This window comes from Cornus florida, unplaced genomic scaffold (genome assembly GCF_030987335.1).
Source record: "Cornus florida cultivar Cherokee Brave unplaced genomic scaffold, ASM3098733v1 CherokeeBrave_3.0.0_Hap2_Chr01, whole genome shotgun sequence".
Taxonomy (NCBI): Eukaryota; Viridiplantae; Streptophyta; class Magnoliopsida; order Cornales; family Cornaceae; genus Cornus; species Cornus florida.
Genome location: NW_026775571.1, coordinates 33,902,248 through 33,920,188, shown reverse-complemented (window position 1 = coordinate 33,920,188; position 17,941 = coordinate 33,902,248). Strand labels below are relative to the sequence as shown.

Below are 17,941 nucleotides of genomic sequence, written 5' to 3'. Positions count from 1 at the left end.
TGGAGCCCTTGGCTCAAAAACCTTTTCAGAAATTTTCTTTGAAGTCTCTTCAACACAAGAAGTTTTGAAATCATTTTGCACATTTTTCTTTTCAAAATCACTTTTCAAATCACTGTTCAACACATTCTCATTTGAAAAATCATGCACATGCAATGAAGGAGGAATAAGGTATGAAACGGGATGGGTGTCAACTTGTGGTTGCACCAGTTTACTCTCTTCATTGGACATACCCACTTGATTGTCCATAATCTTCCCACTTTTCAAGGTAGTCACCGCATTGACATGCTCTATTGTGTGACCTTCCGATGAGGAATGAGTCTCCACAAAACATTATTGCTTTTGTGGGGCATTCAAAGGTATTTTCCCTTTCTCTCTAGCATTCAAAGTACTAGCTATTTGCCCTACTTGGGTTTCTAGCTTAGCAATGGATTGAGAATGGGAATAAAACAATTGAGTATTCGCCTCTAGAGTACTTAGAGCGGTCAAAACTTTCTCTTCAAAAGTGGGACTCTTAGCATTTCCTTGAGAATATGATGGTTAATTAGGAAAATGAGAATTAGAGAATTGGTTTCCTTGTGATTGGTATGGTCTATGTCCTTGGGAACCTTAGCTTTGTAGTGGAGGTGGAATGTACTTCCCTTAGAAACCACTTTGGGGAGGGTTTGAGCCTTTTCCTTGGCTTTTCCAAGAAAAGTTCGGGTGATTTCTCCAACAAGGATTATAATGATTGCCACAAGGATTGTTCCCTTGATTAACAAAAGCTGCATTGACTTGTTCATGATGCTCACTTTACACATGTCCATTGGGACAGTTGGAAGTAGAATGCAAAACACTTGAACAAGTCATACATATCTCATTGGATGCATAATGGGAATGGTTAGGGATGGAAGATACTTGATTTGCCTAGTTTTGGTTGATCAAGAATTGATCAAACCTTTGAGATAAGGATTTTATCTCGGCGGCTATTTCATTGGAATGGTCGACTTGATGTAAGCCAACACTCTTCCTTCCACTTGAATTCCTACCATTCTTAGAAGATAAAGTTTGATGCAAAGAATTCTCACTTATGCTCTTATAAAGACGCCACACGTCATCCTTATGCCTATCAATGTAAGAGCCACCCATGGAAGCATCAACCATGCCCTTGTAATTGTTTGATAAGCTCTTGAAGAAATATTGAACTAATTGCAATTTGGGCATGTCATGATGTGGATACTTCCTAAGCAATTCATTGAATCTTTCCCATGCCTCATGGAACGTTTCCCTATCCCCTTGTAAAAACTCTCGAATTGAGGTTCTCATAGCATTGGTCTTAGAAACTGGATTGTACTTCTTCAAGAACTCTTGTTGTATTTCTGCCCAAGAAGTTATTGAAAAAAGTCTAAGATTGTTAAACTAATATTTTGCCTTGTCTTTAAGGGTGAATGGAAAAAGTTTAAGCCTTAAGACCTCTTCCGGCATGTTCGTGTATCTCATGGTGGAACATACTTCAAGAAACTTATCCAAATGCTTGTAAGGTTCTTCACTTAGAAGTCCATGATAGTTAGGAAGCATTTGAATGGTTTGTGGTTTGATCTCATAGTGGTGTGCTCTAAATGGTGGCAATTGAATTCATGTGGGTGCATTGTATTCATTAGGCACATAGTAATCTCTTAAAACAAGGGGAGGATTAGCAATTGGAGGTGCAACATGGGCACCTTGATTGCCTTGAATGATGGGAGGTGGTGGAGCATAGATTGGCCTTGGCATTCCCAAGGGAACTTGGCCTTGTTGTTGTGGTGGATGAACGAATGGCCTCGGCATGCCTAATGGTACTTGCATGTTATCATGATGCATATTGGGGTGGAGGATACCTTGTTGGTCTATGTGACCGAGGTCCTCCACATGGTCCTCATTATGTCTTTCTATTGATGAAATAGATTGACTAGAACTTCCTCTTCCCCTAGGGTTTCGAACAATGAATTCAAGATGAAAATTTAGAGGGACAAGAGTGTGTCTCAATGATCTACGACCATGCATGCACAATGCAACACAACAAGCAATAATGACAAACACTTCACCTTCATAACAAATTAACAATCAACAAACTTTCTCCACGTACAATGTTCCCATACTCCCATGCTATCAACAATATGCAAGAAAAGTAAATTGCCTCCACGTGGGCTCACGATTTATCTAAGAATTGAAATATAAGCTTCCACGCGGGCCGACGATTTAACACTTCACGAGTTAAGAAAGAGCTTACAAAGGTCCTTTAACACTTCAACTCCAATTTTAGCTTTGCAAATTTTTAGATTTTTTGCTTTTTCCTTCTTTTGCTTAGCTCCTTTGCTTGAATGCTCCTTTGCTTGCTTCCTAGCTCAATGCACCTAGTCAATTAAGAACCAACACAATAAGTAACCAAAATGAAAATAAAGTAAAGACACGATCAAAAGAGTATTAATTCCTAATTGATTCCACAAATACAACGTTGCCTTCAATCAATCCCCGGCAACAGCGCCAAAAACTTGGTGGTTTATCGTACACTGACCCAAAGTTTGTGCACGAAAAGATAGTGGTGTAGAGCTATGATGAATGTGGCCAAGTTTTATATTTAGAAATTGCCACTACTACCTATCACTAAAAATATAGTTTGGGAAAGTAAGAATCATCCCAAGGGGTTGTGGGTTGTACTAGGTTGAGGAATCAAGATTAGGGTTAGTAGGTCGAGTGATCAAAAGATTGGTTGGTGGTTGAATTACACTAAGATGCAATTTAAACTAAAGTAGGCAATTAAATGTAAATGAGAGAAAATAAGAGAGAGATCTTGGGGTTTAGAGATCACCACTACGCATAGTTTTTCTACACCCTTAGAATGATTAATGAGGAGGAAAAACATGTATTGTAACAAAGTGTGTGTATGTGGTTGTTTCAATAAGTATGGATGACAAATTAAGCATATATTGTCTAAGCATCATGGTAGATAACACAACATATCAAATTAAGCCATTAATCCTTTCTTTAAGCTCACAATCAAACATATCACAAGGTTAGAGATATATGTTACTTGCTTTCAAAAGTATGGAACATCAAACAACAAGCATGTATTATCCTCCCATTTAACATCTAAACTACAACTACACTACAATTAAGCTAATAACATGATATTAAACTAATTAAACTAATGGAGAGGTACAATCCATCAAAAAATGAGTATGAACCATCAAATAAACCTTAAGAACATTCCATGAAGCACTATGTCCTGACAATCTCTAGATCTATAGAATTAATATACATCGACATGCATCAATAACACAAGAAATAGAGACAAACACATGAACATCTATTCTAGTATACATAAACATATTGATAGAATGAAATGATCAATTGGAAGTATTAAACCATATAAATCATTGAATAAACAAGATCTATATATATAAAAGTGTCAAAACATGTATCACAATACAAATCTCCTTAAAAATACATAAATCAAGATGTATATGCTTAGGGCTAACTCTAGCCCCAAGAGGATGTCTAGCTACTCATGGATGGTATCCTCTAACCTTCAAGGGCTAACTCCATGGTAGAGATTGCTCCTCTTCTTGGTTGATGGAAGAACTCCAAGCTTGTGTCTCTAGCCTCCTCCTTTCTTTTATTCTTCACTAAGATATGAAAATTGTGCCTCTCCCCTCTCTCTAAGTATATCTCAAAAAGTGGCTTATATTCTTTATATAGATAGGTCAAATATCACTCCAAATGAGCTGGGCTCGTACACCAAATATTCCTCCGATGATTGGATATGAGACAACTTTTAATGAGCTGGAATTTGGATTTTATCGGGATTTAGGAAGTTCAATCGATCGAACTTGTGGTGAGATCGATTGAACATGACTGATATCTATCGAAATGAAGCTGGATCGATCCTCTATGGCGTCACCTATTTGGATAAAAACAAATCAGAGATATTTTGAAGATATTTTTGGGAAAAGGACAAAAGTGGTTAGTAGGATGGTATAGCTGGATAAGATCAATCATTTGGATAAGGATAAGATAGTTCGATCGATCAGAGAATCAAGTTGGATCGATCGAACTTTGAGATCTTTGAATAGGGACAAAAATAGCTCAGATCCATTTTGAAGTGCTGAGATCGATGAAAGTTGGATCGATCGAACTTTTCTTGAGATCGATCGAAATTGTGTATTTGAGGGATATTTCTATGATTGGTCCATATCTAGCTATGATTTTGATCTTTTGAGAACTATACTGCTTAAAATTTAAAGATTGCTTGACCTGAGAGTCCAATACTCCTTGTATGCCTTATGAATGCCATTTAGGAGTAAATTTTTTGAAAGATTGATATCTTGCTTGCATTTGTGGTCCACATCATCTTGATTTTGTGATTGTTTTGAGATTCACTCTAGGATTCTACACTAGCACAGGTGCACACTAGCATTCATTTGTGGGGTACATGCTTTGTTGATTATTGAATTGGTTATATCCCAATTGAGCTAGTAGTGCATTGAAAGCTTTCATTCTTGATAAAGGTGGATAACAAACCATTTTCACTAATTAGCCGGGATTCTAGCCTCATCAAGCACTGAACTTCTCGCGCTGAAAGGTGGAGGGCCCAAACTCTAGGTTAATAATAGAATGTTTATTCAAAAAAAAAAAAAAAAAATGTTGCAAAAGCAATAAAAAAAGTGAGGACTTCTCCTAAAAAGGTGAGAAGTGGGAAATGATTAGGTGGTTGTTGTCTTGATTTGTAGCCTAGTTGATTTAAGCTTGTAAGTCCGTAGGGGTATTTGAATGCCTAATGCCCTAAAGCCGTCTGGTTTGGGAGTCATTGACCTAACGCTCGATCTCATGAATCGCTAGAAAGCTTAATAAATCAACACATTGCACCATACTTCCATCTTTGATCCTATAAATAAAAATAATCGAGTGAAAAGAATAAGCGCACCTAGATGAATAAAGCTTTAATAAAAGGTCCACTTTTTATCTTGATGATCGGTACTAGATTTGTGTGCTAGTTTGAGGGTAAGGATGTGATTAATTCTTTAGTTGGCTAAGATAGCAGCACATTTGATGCCGGTCCACTCAAAAGGATTCTAGAGTTTTTTTAATTTGCATGATCATTTTCTTGATGTGTGGAGGACCATATTTGTTTGCTTGATGTTGAGATTTTGGGAGATTGCTTAGAAAGGGTTGAAAAATTGCATACTTGAGGTAGTTTTCTCCCAACGCTTGTTTGCAATATTGGTGCTTCTTTTGAAAGAATGAGCTTAATGTTTGTGGGTACCATTTCTGGAAACCCTCACGAGACTTCTCTCGTCCACTAGGGGTAACCTATGGGTTTAAAAGGCTTGTTGCATGTGCTAAGTGCAATCGTGTTCCCTACGAAAGTGGTGTTATCCATTTATTATTTTCTAGATTCATATTTGTATAGTTGTTTATTTCATTCCTTTACTTTCTAGTTTATTGCTAGGGACTAGCAATATTTAAGTTTGGGGGTATGATGAGCCCTGAAAGGTGTGTATTTAAACACCTTAAGCTTAGGCATTCTAATACCTTTATCTATCTTACTTTATCGTTTTAGATTGATTTCATATTATTTCCATTTTTAGGCACTTATCCCAAAAATAAGCTAACTCAGCCAAATAAGTGCTTAATTGAAGCAATTCTGGGATTAAACAAAGAAAGGAGCAAAGTGGAGAAAGAAGAAAGCAAATGAAGCCAAAAATGGGAAACAGCAAAGTTCGATCGATCCAAGTTCAAGGTTTGATCGATCGAACAATGATCGATCTCAGCACTTTAAGATAGATCCAAGCCTAGACCCAAAAGCATAAAGTCCCAAAAGTTCGATCGATCTAACACTATCCTTCAATCGATCGAACATTTTTGTCCTTATTCAAATGATTGATCCTATCCACAGCTGTACCACCCACTAACCACTTTTATCCTTTTCCCATAAATATCTCTCCAAAATATCTCGGATTTGTCTTTTCCCAAAAAGCTCAACCAGTTGGATCGATCCAGCCTAAGTTCGATAAATCTCAGCCAGTTCTATCGATCCAAGTCTAAGGTTCGATCGATCGAACTTCCTCCAGTACGAAAAAGTTAAAATTCTATCTCATTGAAAGTTGTCCTTTATCCAATCATTAGGGAATCTTGTGTGCACGACCCCAGCTCATTTTGGTTGTCATTTTGACCTACCTATATAAGGATAAGGAATTTTTTTTACAAAGAGAGCCAACATTATTTTTATATCATCTCTTGGAGAGGAAGTTAGAGGAGGAGGAGGTTAGAGACACCATTGGAGTTCTTCATCAACAAGGAGCAGATTTTAACCATGGAGTTAGCCCTTGAGGGTTGGAGCAATATCACCATGAGTGGCTAGACATCCTTTTGGGGCTAGAGTTAACCCCAAGCAAGTTTTCTATATTTTAATCTTGTGTATTATTGAGGGATTAGTGTTGTAATTGATGTTTTGACACTTTGATATATATAGATCTTGTTTATTCAATGATATATGTGGTTTAATGCTTCCAATTGATCATTTCATTCTATCCATATGTCTATGTATGTTAGAATAGATGTTCATGTGCTTGTCTCTAGATTTTGTGTTATTGATGCATGTCTATGTGTATTGATGCTATAGTTTGGAGATTGTCAAAGCATAGTGCTTAAAAGAATGCTCTTGAGATTCTCTTGATGGTTCATGCTTATGCCTTGATGGATTGTGCCTCTTCCCTAGTTTATTTTCATGCTAGTAGAGTAGATGTAGTGTAGTGTTAAATGGGAGGACAATCTATGCTTGTTGTCTGATGATCCAAGCTTTTGAATGCAAGTAGCATATGTCTCTATCCTTGTGTTGAATTTGGTTTGTGAGTTTAATGAAAAGATTAATGACTTGTTTTGATTTATTGTGCCTTTCACATGTTGTTTTGACAATATATGCTTCATTGCTTAGATATATTATGCCTTTCACATGATGTTTAGACAATACATGCTTAACTAGTCATCCTTGCTTGTTGAATCAACCAAACACACACACACACCAATATTGCAACACACCATTTGCCCTCATTAATCACTTGTCAATGATATAGAAATGTATTGCTTGGTGGTGATCTCTAAACCCCAAGATCTCTCTCTCTCTTACTTACTCTTAATTACATTCTTTGTTATTACTTAGTTTAATTTAGTTGCTCTTTAATCAACCAACCAACCAATTGTTTGATCACTCGACCTACTAACCCTAATAACAATTCCACGACATTGCTCGATCCTCACAATCCCTTTGGACGATCCCTACACGCCCTAGCTATATTTTTAGTGAAAGGTAGTAGTGGCTTCTATAAATATAAAACTCTTGGCCCTCGCCTTAATGCACATTCTTAAGCTTATGGTAGGACGACGGAGACCACCATATACTACGACAAATAATTCTTTCTCGGTGGTAGAATAGTTTAATTGGGCACCTGAGAAAGTCTTACTCGCATAGTATATAGCACATGGTAACTTCCTACCCTTTGCCCCAAAATAGCACCCATTGCGAAGTCAAAAGCATCACGCTCAATCTTAAATGGTAAGGACCAATTTGGAGGTTGCATGATGTGAGCGGATAATAGAAGAGTTCGAAGTTGATGAAAAGCATTTAGGCGTGCTTCATCAAAGACAAATGGAGTCTCCTTGGCAAGAAGGTTTCACAAAGAACTAGAAATTTTGCTAAAGTCTTTGATGAACTAGCAATAAAAATCGGCATATCCTAGAAAGGAGCAGATTTCTCTCACCGTAGTAGGTGGTGACAATTCAGAAATTAGCTCAACTTTCGCTCTATCTACTTCAATTCCTCTTTTAGAGATGACATGTCCAAGCACGATTCCTTCTTGAACCATGAAGTGGCTCTTTTCCCAACTTAACACAAGATTAGTCTCACGACATCTTTAAAGCATTTTGTTGAGATTTTGGAGACATGAATCAAATGAGGACCCAAAAACCGAGAAATCATCCATGAAGACTTCTAAATACTTCTCCACCATATCCAAAAAATTGACATTATACACCTATCCAATGGCTTCTTTGTTAACTTTAAGTACTTCCAAAAGATCATTCTCTTGGTCATTTTCAAGATTTGAAGTAATGATGACCGGAAGAGTCTCTTTCGGGCCTAAGAAGGTGTATTTGAGATTGGATGGAAGAGGCTCAAGCTTAAGAGTAGGAGGAGAGGTGAGAGAAGGAACCAGTGTAGTACTAGAGAGTGAAGGAAGAGGATCTTTCTTGCTTTTCCAAGGTGGGAAATCCAAGGTGGCCACAGAGTCCATCAAAGCATTCACCTCACTTATAGATCCTTCTATATCAAAACCACAACTTTCAAACATTTCACAAAGGCACACCTCAAGAGGATCCTTAGATAGAATAGAGGGAAGAGTCTCCTCTATGGTTTCATCCAAAATATCCACTAGGAAACACTCGTCTTCATCTATGGGATGTTGACTCACATTGAAAACATTAAGCTTAACCATCATGTTGCCAAAAGAGATGTCCATAATGTCAGATCTACAATTAATGGTGGCAATGGCAGTGGCGAGAAATGGTCTTCCTAGGATAGCTGGAATGTGATTGGTAAGATTAGGGACTGGCTCAGTATCAAGTACCACAAAATCAACCGAAAAATAAAATTTATCAACCTTAATCAAGAAGTCCTCAACAATTCGCCTCGGTTTCTTAATTGATTTGTCGGCTAGTTGGATTACTACTAATGTTGGCTTCAAGTCCCCTAATCCTAATTGCAAGTAAACAGAGTATGGAATGAGATTGATACTTGCACCTAAATCAAGGAGAGCTCTACGAATCTCTTGGTTTCCAATAACACAAGAAATGGTCAAAGCACTCGGATCCTTGAACTTAGGAGGAGTGTTAGACAGAATGATGGAACTCACTTGTTCCTTTAAAAGCACTTTCTTAAGGTCTCTTCCCTTACTTTTCCTCTTTTGTGTGCACAAGTCCTTCAAGAACTTTGCATATGGTGGAATTTGCCTAATTACATCTAGAAGAGGAAGATTAATTTTCACTTATTTAAACACTTCCATCATGTCATGAATTTTTCCTTCTTGTTTCCCAAATAATGAAGTCTCTCTCAAAGCTTGAGGAAATGGAGCTTTTGGCTCATAAGGCTTCTCTAATTGGAGAGATGATGATGAAGATGATAAAATGTCCTTTTTAGAACCACTAGCATCCAAGGGAGTAAGAATATGATTTTGAATGGGATGGATGCAACCACTAGGTTGTGTCAATTCACTATCCTCCTTAGGTACCTCTACCTTATTATCCACTTTCCTACCACTCCTCAAGGTAGTAATTGCTTGAACTTGCTCATTTCCAGAAAATTCCAATGAAGGACTTGCTTGCGCTATGAATTGCCCCTCAGGATTGGTCTTAGTTTGACTAGGCAACTTACCTTTCTCTCTCACATTTAAAGAATTAGCTAATTGCCCGATTTGAGCTTCAAGCTTTGCAATTGATTGAGAGTGAGAATGAAATAATTGATTATATTTTCGAAGATCACCTAAGGCTTACAAGACCTTGTCCTCAAAAGCGGGACTCGTAGGAGGCACTTGATTTAGATTAGAGTAAGATTGAGAATTTAATGCTTAAGGATGAGAGTTTTGAGAATTTGATGCTTGAGGATGAGAGTATTGATTCACATTATGAGGATAGAATGAAGGACGGTAACCTTGAGAAGTCTGATTTTGATTTTGGCGATGTGGGGGAACATACTTTGCTTGGTAACCTTGAGTTTGAGGAGGGTTTGCACTGTCTCGTTGATTTCTACATGCAAAGTTTAGATGATTTTTCCACCCCTGATTGTAAGTATTGGAATAAGGGTTGTTCCCTTAATAAATGAAAGTGGCATTTGCTTGTTCTTAAGACTCACTTGGTATGATTTGTCCAAGAGGGAAATTTGAAGTATGGTGAATGTAACTAGAACAAGTCATGCACATTTCATCGGACTGATGAGGATAAGATTGAATTACTGGTCCTTGATTCAAAAGGGAAGTATCAAACCTTTGAGTAAGATTTTTGACCTCGACGGCAATTTCCATGGAAGAGTCTATTTGATTTAGAGCTATTTTTCCTCCCACATTTGCTAGGTGACCACCCCTAAAAGATGAAGATCTATGCATTGAGTTTTCACTCATTTTTTTTGAAAAGATGCCAAATTTCATCTTCATTTCTTTCAATATAGCTGCCGCCACAGAAAACATTAACAATGCCTTTATTAACATCGGATAAACTTGAGAAACATTGAACTAATTGCCACTTAGGAATGTCAAGATGTGGACACTTCCGTAGCAAGTCATTCAAACGGTCCCATGCTTCATAAAGGGGTTCTCCTTCTTCTTATTTAAATTCACGAATGGAAGTTCTCATTATCGGACATGATAATTTTTCATCATCCGGCTCGAGCAAGAATCAACCAAATGGATCCATATAAAATCAATATGTTAGAAAATTTATATGTTATCTATATCCACACATATATGATATATGAATGGTTCTATGTAAGAAATTTTTTTTACTGGATTCCCTTTTTTAGGTTTACAACTATCCATTGCAAAGAATTCAGTTCTTACAGGTAAATACTCAATACCAAAGTAGGCTTACAAAGTTGATCGGAATCAGTTCGACTCACGGGATAGTATTTTTTTAGGAACTCTTGTTGCAATTGTGCCCAAGAGGTGATCGTATTTGACCGCAAGTTGTTGAACCAATATTAAGCTTTATCCCCAAGAGTGAAAGGGAAAAGCTTTATTTTTAGGACTTCTTCTGGAACATCCATGATTTTCACGGTAGAACAGACTTCCAAGAACTCATCTAAATGTTTATAAGGCTCTTCATTACTCAACCAATAGAAAAGGGGCACATGTTAATGATGGAAGCCTTAATCTTATAATGATGAGCACGAAAATTTGGCAATTGAATGCAAGTGGGTGCATTATATTGATTTGGAGTGTAACGATCCCTAAGGACCATTGGAGGATTGAAAGGATTGAGAGGAGGATATGGCATTTGACATTGATAATGGTATGGCATTTGACCTTGTTGAGGGTATACCATTTAAACATATTGTTGTTGTTGCTCACCAATTGGGGGAACACCATTTGGCCTTGGCATCCCTAGATTAGGTTGTTGCACAACAAGATTGATTGGTCGTGGCATTCCCAAGGGTGGATGCACACCTTGAGGATCCACAATATGAACTTGTGGTAGGTGGTGCACGACAGTATGATCCACGTGACCAAGATCTTCAATGGGATCTACAATTGGCTCTATTGGGTCTTCCATTAAAAATGATGAAAGGTCAAAGGTTGGAAGATTAGAATGACTATCCCTAGTCCTACCTCTTAAACGCCAAAGGAAAACTTCGAGATTTTGATTTACAGGAGCAAGAGGACGATTAAGTGATTGGTGGTTCGTCGCACACCGACCCAAAGTTTGTGCACTAAAAGATAGTGGTGTGGAGCTATGATGAATGTGGCCAAGTTTTACATTTAGAAATTGCCACTACTACGTTTCACTAAAAATATAACTAGGGCAAGTAGGGATCATCCCAAGGGATTGTGGGTCGTACTAGGTTGAGGAATCAAGATTAGGGTTAGTAGGTCGAGTAATCAAAAGATTGGTTGGTGGTTAAATTACACTAAGATGCAATTTAAACTAAAGTAGGCAATTAAATGTAAATGAGAGAAAATAAGAGAGAGATCTTGGGGTTTAGAGATCACCACTATGCATAGCTTTTCTACACCTTTAATGAATGATTGATGAGGGGGAAAAACATATATTGCAACAAAGTGTGTGTGTGTGTGGTTGTTTCAACAAGCATGGATGACAAATTAAGCATATATTGTCTAAGCATCATGGTGGATAGCACAACATATCAAATTAAGCCATTAATCAATTCTTTAAGCTCACAATCAAACACATCACAAGGTTAGAGATATATGTTACTTGTTTTCATAAGTATGGAACATCAAACAACAAGCATGGATTGTCCTCCCATTTAACATCTAAACTACAACTACACTATAATTACGCTAATGACATGATATTAAACTAAGGGAGAGGTACAATCCATTAAGAAATGAGTATGAACTATCAAATAAACGTCAAGAACATTCCATGAAGCACTATGTCTTGACAATCTCTAGATTTGTAGCATTAATATACATAGACATGCATCAATAACACAAGAAATAAAGACAAACACATGAACATCTATTCTAGCATACATAGACATATGGATATGATGAAATGATCAATTGGAAGCATTAAACCATATCAATCAAAAATACATAAATCAAGATGTAGAAAGCATGCTTAGGGCTAACTCTAGCCCCAAAAAGATGTCTAGCCACTCATGGATGGTGTCCTCCAACCTTCAAGGGCTAACTCCATGGTAGAGATTGCTCATCTTCTTGGTTGATGGAAGAACTCCATGCTTGTGTCTCTAGCCTCCTCCTTTCGTTTCTTCTTCACTAAGATATGAAAATTGTGCCTATCCCCTCTCTCTAAGTATATCTCAAAAAGTGGCTCATATTCCTTATATAGGTAGGTTAAATATCACCCCAAATGAGCTGGCTCATACACCAAATATTCCTCCAATGATTAGATATGAGATAACTTTTAATGAGCTGGAATTTAGATTTTTTTCGGGATTTGGGAAGTTCGATCGATCGAACTTGTGGTGAGATCGATCGAACATGGCTGAGATCTATCGAATTGAAGCTGGATCGATCTTCTATGGCGGCGCCTTTTTGGATAAAAACAAATTTGAGATATTTTGAATATATTTTTGGGAAAAGGACAAAAGTGGTTGGTAGAGTGGTACAGCTAGATAAGATCAATTATATGGATAAGGACAAGATAGTTCGATCGATCAGAGAATCAAGTTGGATGGATTGAACTTTGAGATCTTTGAATAGGGACAAACATAGCTCAGATCCATCTTAAAGTGCTGAGATCGATGAAAGTTGGATCGATCAAACTTTTCTTGAGATCGATCAAAATTGCTGAAATTCCACCATTTGCTTCTTTTTGCTCTACCTTGCTCCTTTCTTTTATTCATCCCAGAATTGCTTCATTTCCGCTCTTATTTAGCTGAGTTAGCTTATTTTCAGGATAAGTATCTGAAAATGAAAATAACATGAAATCAATACAAAGTGGGAAAATAAGATAGATAAAGGTTCTAGAATACCTAAGCTTGAGGGGTTTAAATACGTACTTTTCAGCACTCATCACACCCCCAAACTTAAATATTGCTAGTCCCTAACAATGAACTAGAAAGTAAAGGAATGAAATGAACAACTATACAACTATGAACTAGAAAGCAATAAATGGATAACGCCACTTTCGTAGGGAACACGATTACTTTTAGCATATGCAACAAGCCTTTTAAACCCCTAGGTAACCCCTAGTGGACGAGTGAAGTCTCGTGAGGGTTTCCAGAAATGTTACCCACAAACATTAAGCTCATTCTTTCAAAAGAGGCACCAATATTGTAAACGAGCATTAGGAGAAAACTATCTCAAGTATGCAATTTTTCAAACATTTCCAAGCAATCTCCCAAAATCTCAACATCAAGCAAGCAAGTATGGTCCTCCACACATCAAGAAAACGATCATGAAAATCCAAACAACTCTAGAATCCTTTTTGAGTCGACCGGCATCAAATATGTTGCTATCTTAGCCAACTAAAGAAATGACTACATTCTTACCTTCAAACTAGCACACAAATCTAGTACCGATCATCAAGACAAAAAGTTGACCTTTTATTAAAGCTTTATTGTTCTAAGTGCGCTTATTCTTTTCACTCAATTTTTTTTTTTTTTTCTTTTTTTAGGATCAAAGATGGAAGCATGGTGCAATGTGTTAATCTATTAAGCTTTCTAGCGATTCTTGAGGTCGAGCGTTAGGACAATGACTCCCAAACTAGACGGCTTTAGGGCATTAGGCGTTAAAACACCCCTACGGACTTACAAGCTCAAATCAACTAGGCTACAAATCAAGACAACCTCCATCTAATTATTTCCCACTTCTCACCTTTTGGGAGAAGTCCTCACTTTTTGTTTGCTTTTGCAACTTTTTCTTTTTCTTTTTCTTTTTCTTTTTTTTTTTTTTTTTTTTTTTTTTGCACTACTAGCTTAATTGGGATATAACCAATTCAATACTCAACAAAGCATGTACCCCACAAATGAATGCTAGTGTGCGCCTGTGCTAGTGTAGAATACTAAAGTGAATCTCAAAATAATCACAAAATCAGGATGATGTGGACCACAAGTGCAAGCATGATTTCAATCTTTCGAAAAATTTACTCCTAAATGGCATCCACAAGGCATACAAGGAGTATTGGACTCTCAAGTCAAGCAATTTTTAAATTTTAAGCAATATAATCCTCAAAAGATCAAAATCATAGCTAGTTATGGACCAATCATAGAAAATTCCTCAAATACACAAGTTATGCTAAAAAAATTTAAATTAAAGCAAACACTACAAATCACATTATTTCCCCCAAACTTAAATGGCACAGTGTCCTCAATGTGCAAAGAGAACAAAAGGAAAGAGTATACTAGTGCAACTATAGCAAAGAATAGCCGGAACAGAAGTATCCAAAGTAGGTGGCATAGCCCCCCCCCCCCCCCCCCCCCCATAAACTTGGGATTAACTGTGGTCCTGAAAATTTGGCACTTGGATAACACTCATCAGACAACAAAAGGGATAATAACGGTGCACAGTGGACATGCAAGTGTAAATGGGTTAGCAATTGAAAGTAGAGAGAGGTATAAGGGTGGTCCTGAAAATTTTGGGCAGTACTCTCTCTCACTGAAGTCACTGGGATGCACCTGATGGAGTCAATCACAAAAAGATATATCAATACAAGGTATGACATCCACAATATAGCATGTATAAACAGAAATAATATACATCATAGCATAATATCAGGGCCAACAGACTGTTCGCAAAAATAGAGTAACAGTAATAATGTATCACAGATATATAAAATGACAGGAGTAAAGGGATAGAGAGATCAGGAAGAGAAGGTAGGACGGGCAGGGCACGCTCCGCGGATGTCTCTGGATAGATCTCTGAATGCGGTCATGACATCCGTACGGAGGGAAACAATGTCAGCTCTAATGGAGATAGTCTCTGCGCGGATAGATACCACGGCGTCCACCAGAGTCTGAAGTCACTCTCCGAAGTCGAGTATGTGAGCAGGAGCCTCAGGTGTGGCTGGATTGGGAGAATAATGATCCTGAGCCTGCTCCTCATCTTGAATAGGCGACCCAACTGGAGAGTGCTGCTCTGGGTCCTCTGCAGGCTGTTCCAAATCAATGTCCATGTGCACGGCAGCCGGATCGACTGCGACGTCGTCCGCTGCCGGGTCTACTGCTGCTGCCGCTGCCTGCTCCATCTCCTCTCTCTTTAACTCCTCAGCTGCCTCGGCACCGTCGTCCCACAGATTCTTGATAAGAGCATTGTAGCTCTTATCCCAATCCTTCTTCTTGAATGAACAGGCCCCAGACTCAATGATGAGCGCTAAAAAGTACATATTTAAACCCCTTAAGCTTAGGTATTCTAGGACCTTTATCTATCTTATTTTACCGTTTTGTATTGATTTCATGTTATTTCCATTTTCAGGTACTTATCCCCAAAATAAGCTAACTCAGCCAAATAAGAGCATAATTGAAGCAATTCTGGGATGAATCAAAGAAATGAGTAAAGTAGAGCAAAAGGAAGCAAATGGTGGAATTTCAGCAACTTCGATCGATCTCAAGAAAAGATCGATCGATCCAACTTTCATCGATCTCAGCACTTCAAGATGGATCTGAGCCATGTTTGTCCCTATACAAAGATCTTAAAAGTTTGATCGATCCAACTTCCTTCTCTGATAGATCGAACATTCTTGTCCTTATCCAAATGATTGATCTTATCCAATTATACCACCCTACCAACCGCTTTTGTCCTTTTCCCAAAAATATCTTCAAAATATCTCAGATTTGTTTTTATCCAAAAAGGCGCCGCCATCGTGGATCGATCCAGCCTAAGTTCGATAGATTTCAGCCATGTTCGATCGATCCAAGTCTAAGGTTCGATCGATCGAACTTCCTTCAATGCGAAAAAGTTAAATTACCAACTCACAAAAAGTTGTCCTTTATCCAATCATTGGGGAATATTTGCTGTACGACCCCAACTTATTTTGGGTGTCATTTGACCTACCTATATAAAGATAAGGATTACTTTTTACATCATATCATATCATACCTTGTAGATTCATCTAGAGGGAATTTTTTCGAGAATTCTTAGTGAGGAAGCAAAAGGAGAGGAGGAGGCTAGAGACACCATTGGAGACTCTTCATCAACCAAGGAGCAGATTTCTTCCATGGAGCTTGCCCTTGAGGGTTGGAGGACATCATCCATGAGTGGCTAGAGACACCATTGGAGACTCTTCATCAACCAAGGAGCAGATTTCTTCCATGGAGCTTGCCCTTGAGGGTTAGAGGACATCATCCATGAGTGGCTAGACATCCATGTGGAGGACCTTGGTTACATAGACCAACAAGGTATCCTCCACCCCCAATGTGCATCATAATAACATGCAAGTTCCATTAGGCATGCCAAGGCCATATGTTCATCCACCACAATAACAAGACCAAGTTCCATTGGGAATGCCAAGGCTAATCTATGCTCCACCACCTCTCATCATTCAAGGCAACCAAGGTGCCCATGTTACACCTCCAATTGCTAATCCTCCCCTTGCTTTAAGAGATCACTATGTGCCTAATGAATATAATGCACCCATATGCATTCAATTGCCACCATTTAGAGCACACCACTATGAAATCAAGCCACAAACCATTCAAATGCTTTCTAATTATCATGGACTTCCAAGTGAAGAACCTTACAAGCATTTGGATGAGTTTCTTGAAGTATGTTTCATCGTAAAATACAAAATTTTGAGCATGACTTATGTATTTGAGGGATTTTCTATGATTGGTCCATAATTACCTATGATTTTGATATTTTGAGGACTATATTGCTTAAAATTTAAAAATTACATGACTTGAGAGTTCAATACTCCTTGTATGCCTTGTGGATGCCATTTAGGAGTAAATTTTTTGAAAGATTAATATCTTGCTTACACTTGTGGTCCACATCATCTTGATTTTGTAATTATTTTGAGATTCACTCTAGTATTCTACACTACTACAGGCGCACACTAGCATTCATTTGTGGGGTACATGCTTTGTTGATTATTGAATTGGTTATATCCCAATTAAGCTAGTAGTGCATTGAAAGCTTTCATTCTTGATAAAGGTGGATAACAACCCCTTTTCACTAAGTAGCCGGGATTCTAGCCTCATCAAGCACTAAACTTCTCGCGCCGAAAGGTGGAGGGCCCAAACTCTAGGTTAATAATTGAACTTGATCAAAAAAAAAAAAAAAAAAAAAAAAAAAAAAAAAAAAAAAAAAAAGAAAAAAGTTGCAAAAATAATAAAAAAGTGAGGATTTCTCCCAAAAGATGAGAAGTGGGAAATGATTAGATGGAGGTTGTCTTGATTTGTAGCCTAGTTGATTTGAGCTTGTAAATCCGTAGGGGTGTTTGAACACCTAATGCCCTAAAGCCGTCCGGTTTGGGAGTCATTGACCTAACGCTCGACCTCATGAATCGCTAGAAAGCTTAATAGATCAACATATTGCACTATGCTTCCATCTTTGGTCCTATAAAAAAAATAAAAAAAATTGAGTGAAAAGAATAAGCGCACCTAGAACAATAAAGTTTTAATAAAAGGTCCACTTTTTGTCTTGATGATCGGTACTAGATTTGTGTGCTAGTTTGAGGGTAAGGATGTGATTACTTCTTTAATTGGCTAAGATAGCAACATATTTGATGCCGATCCACT

At 37.8% G+C, this 17,941-nt stretch overlaps 1 non-coding gene and 1 pseudogene across 1 annotated transcript; both read left to right on the top strand.

Annotated features, from left to right (window-relative positions):
• Nucleotides 1–1,198: 1,198 nt before the first annotated feature.
• Nucleotides 1,199–1,297, top strand: LOC132283679 (small nucleolar RNA R71; annotated as a pseudogene).
• Nucleotides 1,298–10,309: 9,012 nt separating this feature from the next.
• Nucleotides 10,310–10,416, top strand: LOC132282851 (small nucleolar RNA R71). Its single transcript, XR_009471903.1, has one exon. It is a non-coding gene; the product is annotated as a small nucleolar RNA R71 (small nucleolar RNA).
• Nucleotides 10,417–17,941: the final 7,525 nt, after the last annotated feature.